We start from the raw sequence: 6,000 nt of genomic DNA, 5'->3' as shown, positions 1-6,000 counted from the left end.
TGAATGAGTCACAATGCAGAGAGCTGCAAAAGCCAGTGATTGTTTACCAGCCCTGCAACAGAGAGGACTGCCCTCCCAGGTAAACCCCCTTCTGCTCTACTTCCATGTGCTCTTTGTATTAAAATACACTCACCACCTCCTGAAATCGTTTCTGTGTTCATGCTCTGAGTGTGAAATGTGGGGTTTGATTCATCATGAGCCATAAAGCATGAGAGATGAGGAAATGGATCACAAGCAAGTAGGGAACACCTGACTCAGCTGAGTAAATAACACCTGTGTCTCATGCTGCTGCAGCAAGTCCTGCTGCTAGCACACCACACCACACCTCCAAAGCTAAGCTGGAGATCTCTCTGGGACTCTGGGATGTGCAGTTCTGTGGAATCTGTGCCTCCCCAGAGGGAAAACCTGTTGTGTTTAGAGTGGCCAGAGTAACTCTGTGTTCACCTGCTGTCCTTTGTGCCAGCAGAGCTCTGAGTAAGATGTTTTCTGTGGAATGCCTCCTTTCTCTCCAATCTCTCCCCTCACCACAGTGCTCCTTCACTGTCCTTCCCTGCCAGTTTTCTCACTGGGTCAACACGGGGCTGAAAATATTTACATCACAGACAAGTGTATCTCAACATCTGATTCCAAAGGCTAAAACCATGCCTCTAGACTATCTGAGCTGCACTGAGCATTCCAGCTCAGCAGGGTGTGTCCCCAGGTTTTCAACAGAAAACCTCACAGGACCCTCACAAGAGCTTTTTGTTGCTTTAAAGAATTGGCCATCACTATCAGGAAGACTGTGAGGGATACACACACTTTGGAGCTGTCCCTCACTGGAAAATGTTGGCAGGGAAGTGTTAAGACCTTAGCTGACATTGTGAAAGTGCCTCTTGCCATTATGTTCTAAATTCTGTTCTAAATGCAGAAAACCTGGCAACAGATGTATATCAGGAGAAATTGTTTATGTTTCATTATTAGCAGCCAAAACCAGATCATCCTAAATTGTGATACTGAACTCCAGCCAGGCCAGAGAAAGCAAACATTCTGCCAGTAGAAAAATACTGAAATCAAATTAATAGTTTGAAACACACCTTGAGTTTCAGATTTTCCTCTTAAGCTCCAGCATTTGGATCAGATGACAGGAGGGTGCAGGAGGTCCTGGGGCTCCTCTGAGCAAGGTCATGTCTTTCAGTGGATTGCAGGGCATGACTAAATAATCTGATTATCACTGGCCCTGGAGTGTCCACAACATAGATAAATTGGTTATTTCATAGGGCTAAAGAGAATGGGAACTGAATTGTCTTTTTATATGCTTAGATTTGTTCTGCTTTTAATTTGGCTTTATGTAATCACCAATGGAAGGCAAATGTGTGTATACTAACGTAATTAACTCTGCCTTGAGCCATATGTGTATGCTAACATATAAACTGGTTTTCTTTTATGAAATATTCCTTGCTTTCTACACAGGAAGAGCATCCCAAATGCCTGGAAAACAGCTGTGTCTGTTTTTTGGTGTCTCTAACCTCTCTCCTTCCCTGGGATTAGTGACCTGGGAGGGAAGTGCAAAATATCCAGACTTCCCATTTTCCCACTCACAGATTTCTGCACAATCTTCTCATCTCAAGTCACCTCTTTAGAAAGCATCCATATTATAAAGGCTTTAGATGCATGGTCAGTGGCCATGGGCCCTTAATTATTCAAAGGATTTTGCTTGTGTTTAGTCCCTGCTCTCTGTCACAGTGAAGAGGTACAGCCAAGCAAATATAGGGCCTTGAGTATCTACTTAACTTGGGCTTTGCTGTGCATGCACTGCACCAAATGTTTGCAAAAGTACTTCAGCTTTAAAAGGGAGAAAAAGACAAGGGTACAGACTGTAAAAGATTAATCTTCCTTGAATGGATATAAGCTGTTTGAGTGTAAGAAAATCAAATAATTGCAGAAGAAAATAGAAATTTTTTCCTGTTCTCACATATCGCATAAAGTTAATTTTATATTTTTAGCCTAGATTTATGCAAAGAGCAAGTCAACTTGATTGTATTACCACCTGCTGTCTCCCCAGTATTGTTCCTAGCTGTCAAGACAGATTAAATATTTGCAACTTTTAATCAATATATAACATGTTCTGCTTGAGCTGTTATCTGGTGAGATCCTAATGTAATAAATTTGGATGAGTTATGGCAGCTGTCACTTTAGTACCAACTAAATTAGTATTATTCATTTTATAAGTAATGGAAAAGTACAGTCTCCTTCCTCCTGGAGTGTCACATCCAGCAGGGTCTGTAGGGCTCACCTAGTCACAGATTCTGGTAACAAGCAGTGTCACCTCTGTGCTGCCATGTTCACCACGTTTAGACCTTGCTCAAGTGGAGAAGAAACTGATTCTAACTATTCTCCCATCAAAAATTTGCCAGGACGGGTTCTTCTGCGTTTGCTGTGCTGGCAGTTGCTGGCTGTCCCAGCAGGGCTGCTGTAATGTGTGTGTGTGTCCCTGCAGGTGGGCAGCTGGGCCGTGGTCTGGGTGCTCTGTCCCCTGTGGCTCCGGGTTCCGCCGCCGGCTGCTGTGGTGTCACCAAGCCAGAGCCGACGGCAGCGCCCTGGCCCTGCTGCCAGCAGCCTGCACACACAGGGACCGGCCTGTGGCAAGGAAACCCTGCACAGGACACTCCTGTGCACAGCCCGAAGCACAGGTGAGTAACAGCCTCAGGCTGCATCTCCTTACATCACAAACATGGACAGTGCCATCCTGCCGCTGCCCGAGCGTCTGTCCTCTTGTGGCTGCACATCTCTCCTCTTGCACCAGGCAGGAGCTCTGTGGCTGTAATTACTTTCCAGACCAGTCAATTAGAAATCTTGTCTTTTCATTTCATGCTCTCTGAGCAACTTTTTTTTGTTGAAGATGTGACCTGAAACCAGAGTATTAGTTTCACTGTATTTTATATGCTAAGCTATTAAGATTTTCCAAGCCAGTTTATTGCAGTCATATTAGTACACAGTTTGCATAGCTGTACTTGTGAAGTCCCCAAAACAGATAAATGAATGTGCTTCAACAACACATTGAAGTTGTTCTATTCACAGAATGCACAGAAGTCTGTTTTTCTATATTTTCTGTTTCTTCCTTCATGCAGAACTTGTGTTGATCTTGATATGATTTGTATTTACTGTTCAATGTGCAAAGTAATTAATTAGAATTGCTATTGCTGCATTCCCAGTACAGGTTTTAGCAAGGCAAGTTTGTAGTGGGCAGAGCTACAGATAGAATTCTGTAGCAGTAGGGATGTGGCATTAGAAGAGAAGACAATGGATTTAGCTTTAGGAACAGGCAGGAAAGTCAGTGTCTTGGCAAAATTGCACAGACAGAACCAAAAAGATGACAGGCCATATCCAAACTGAGGTGTGACAGGGCTGAATAAGGCAAGGTGCAAAAAATCCTGGCTTGGGCTGTGCAGCTGGGTAACTCCCATGGAGGGTAATTCTGTTTTTAGTAACTTGGCTGTTTCTTTTTCTCTCCTCTGACCCTTTGTGTCAATTTTCAGTGTTCTGGTCGCTGTGCAGGTCGCCCTGCAGGTTCACAGAACAGGCAGTTTATTTGTCAGCTTCAGAACGGATCTTCAGTAACAAACTCTTCTTGTGATGAAAAAAAGAGGTAAACAGTGTAAACAAGTTACAAGTTAGGTTCTTTAGATGGTCAAATAGAAGTACAGAATTTCACTGCAGTACAAGTGGGCAAATTCTTTTGTGTTAAACAAAGTAAAGGAGGTAGAGACAGTCATCCCTTTGTGGGCACTGGATGAATTCAGGAACCCAGGAGAGGTTATGCCTGAAGACCACACAGCATCCAGCAGTGTTTCAGGGTCAGTTAAGTTTCCTTAAAGATAAAATACTTTTCTATTCCAGAGTTAAGAAACTGGTTTAAAGAAACTCATGAGTGAAAAGGGGTGATGAGTGAGCACAAAATTAAATACAGGGAATTCAACTTAAATGTAGGAAAAAATGGAACAGTTCACCCAGAAAGTTGTGGCATCTCCGTCTTTGGAGATATTCAAAACACAAACAGAGACAATCTTGGCTGTGCCATGAGCAGGGCTGTGGGGGCTGATGGGTTCTGTTGTGTCAATAAGGCTTAGCACAAAAGCAAACATTTGACTGCCATTTATTTCCCTGCACAGCCCTCCTGGCAGAAGGAACTGTGATTCAGAGGTGTGTGATGTGCAGTGGTGGACTGGCCCCTGGAGGCCCTGCAGTGTGAGCTGTGGCAGTGGGTTCCAGTCCAGAAGAGTGTCCTGTGTGCACAGGCAGAGCAACAGAGCCGTGGCTGAGCAGTTCTGCACAGGGAGGAAGAGACCAGCGACCTGGCAACACTGCAATGTCACATCCTGTGGCAGTATGTAAATGTTTATTTAAATATGAGCATAGTAATAGTTTGTAGCAGTTATATTAGAAAGTGACTCGCAGTTGTACACTATTGGTTCTACAAGCATTTGATTGTACATCAAAGGTAAAACTATCCTCTCCAAGGAGCACTTCGTAATCCTGGGGTTTCTTTTCTCTAAGTAGGCCAGTTTGATATTAAAGCCTCAGAAGCACTTTTAGAAACAGGATATTTAGGAAGTTTTTTGCAGACTTCCCTACATGACTGTGCCAGTTGTGACTCAAAAGTCTCTGAGCGAGCTGTTAATGCCTCCAAGTGGGGTAGTGTTCTGAAACAGACAATGAGTAAATGAATGCAGTGAGATCACACCTCTTACTTGTGCCCTTGTTTAGCTTTCAATCCACTGCTGCCAGAAATGTACACTAAATAATTACAAAGCTAGCAGGAATCCATCAGTTGTTTACCATGGCAAGTTCTTCTATTTCTCTTTTGCTCATTATCAAGCCTTGTAATGTTTAAATATATTTTTCAGAAGGCAAATGCAAGGATACAACTCACTACTGTACATTTGTAAAGCAACTAAAGTTATGCTTGATAGACACCTACAAACAAAGATGTTGTCAATCATGTCAAGAAATATAAATCCTTTATGACAAGTTCATGATGCTGCAGTGAAGAGATGAGAAGAGAGGTTCATTAAATTAACCTGCTTGAAGTATATTCTTGTAAATGAGACATTAGTTGTAACACTTAAATGGCAACAAGGGGCTAATGAAAACACAGTATTGTGGATTGATGTGCTGGATAAGGTATTGTTTCTGGGAGCTTTCATTTTTCATTTTTTGCAATGGAACTTTTAAACATGTCTGGATTAGCAAGATAATATCATGGCATATCATCTGTAAAATTTTGCGGGCCACAATTTATAATTTTATCAGTGAAAAAAAAATTAACTAAAAGCAGCAAATAGTGGTTACTCTCCTTAACTTATGAGGAACAGTCACAAAAATTATTTTAAAAAATTGGGAAATGCAGCAACTATTGACTCCCAGGATTTTCATTTGGGTTTTTTTCATCATATTTAGCACTGTTTTTAAATTTATAGAAGCTGTGGCTTGTAGCTGTAAATTTTTGGCAGCAGCTTCATTTTCATAAACAGCTTGAGCTTAAGGGTTGATCTCACAGGATGTGCTTTATGGATACTAGCTCTCAGATGGATACACAGGAGTACATTGAATTTTTCCTGCTTGTATTTCTGTGTATGCAGGAAGAAACTGCAGATCCTCGTACAGTTTTCAAAGCTGCAATAGATCTCTTTTGAATCAACACGGTGTCATTTTTTTATTGTTTCTATTCTAATTCCAGTCTCTGAAGTGCAATCAAAGTTCTGGCATGATCATACTTTTGTACTGATATTAATGAGACAGAAGCTTCCTTGTCAGAGCTGTGAACAAGCACTTGTGAACACTGTTCTCTTGCACATCAAGTCAAATGAGGAGCCAATGACTGGCCAAAAAATAGCTGTCAGATTTCTTGTCTTGAATAACCATTCTAATTTGTGCCATTAATGGGGAAAAATGTCCAAGGAAGAATTATTAATTGTGAAAGAAATCTATTTTGAGAATTTTTTCCATCAATATGATTTTTCT

The sequence above is a fragment of the Erithacus rubecula genome, assembly GCF_903797595.1.
Source record: "Erithacus rubecula genome assembly, chromosome: 14".
In the NCBI taxonomy this organism is placed as follows: Eukaryota; Metazoa; Chordata; class Aves; order Passeriformes; family Muscicapidae; genus Erithacus; species Erithacus rubecula.
This window is presented reverse-complemented; position numbering follows the sequence as displayed.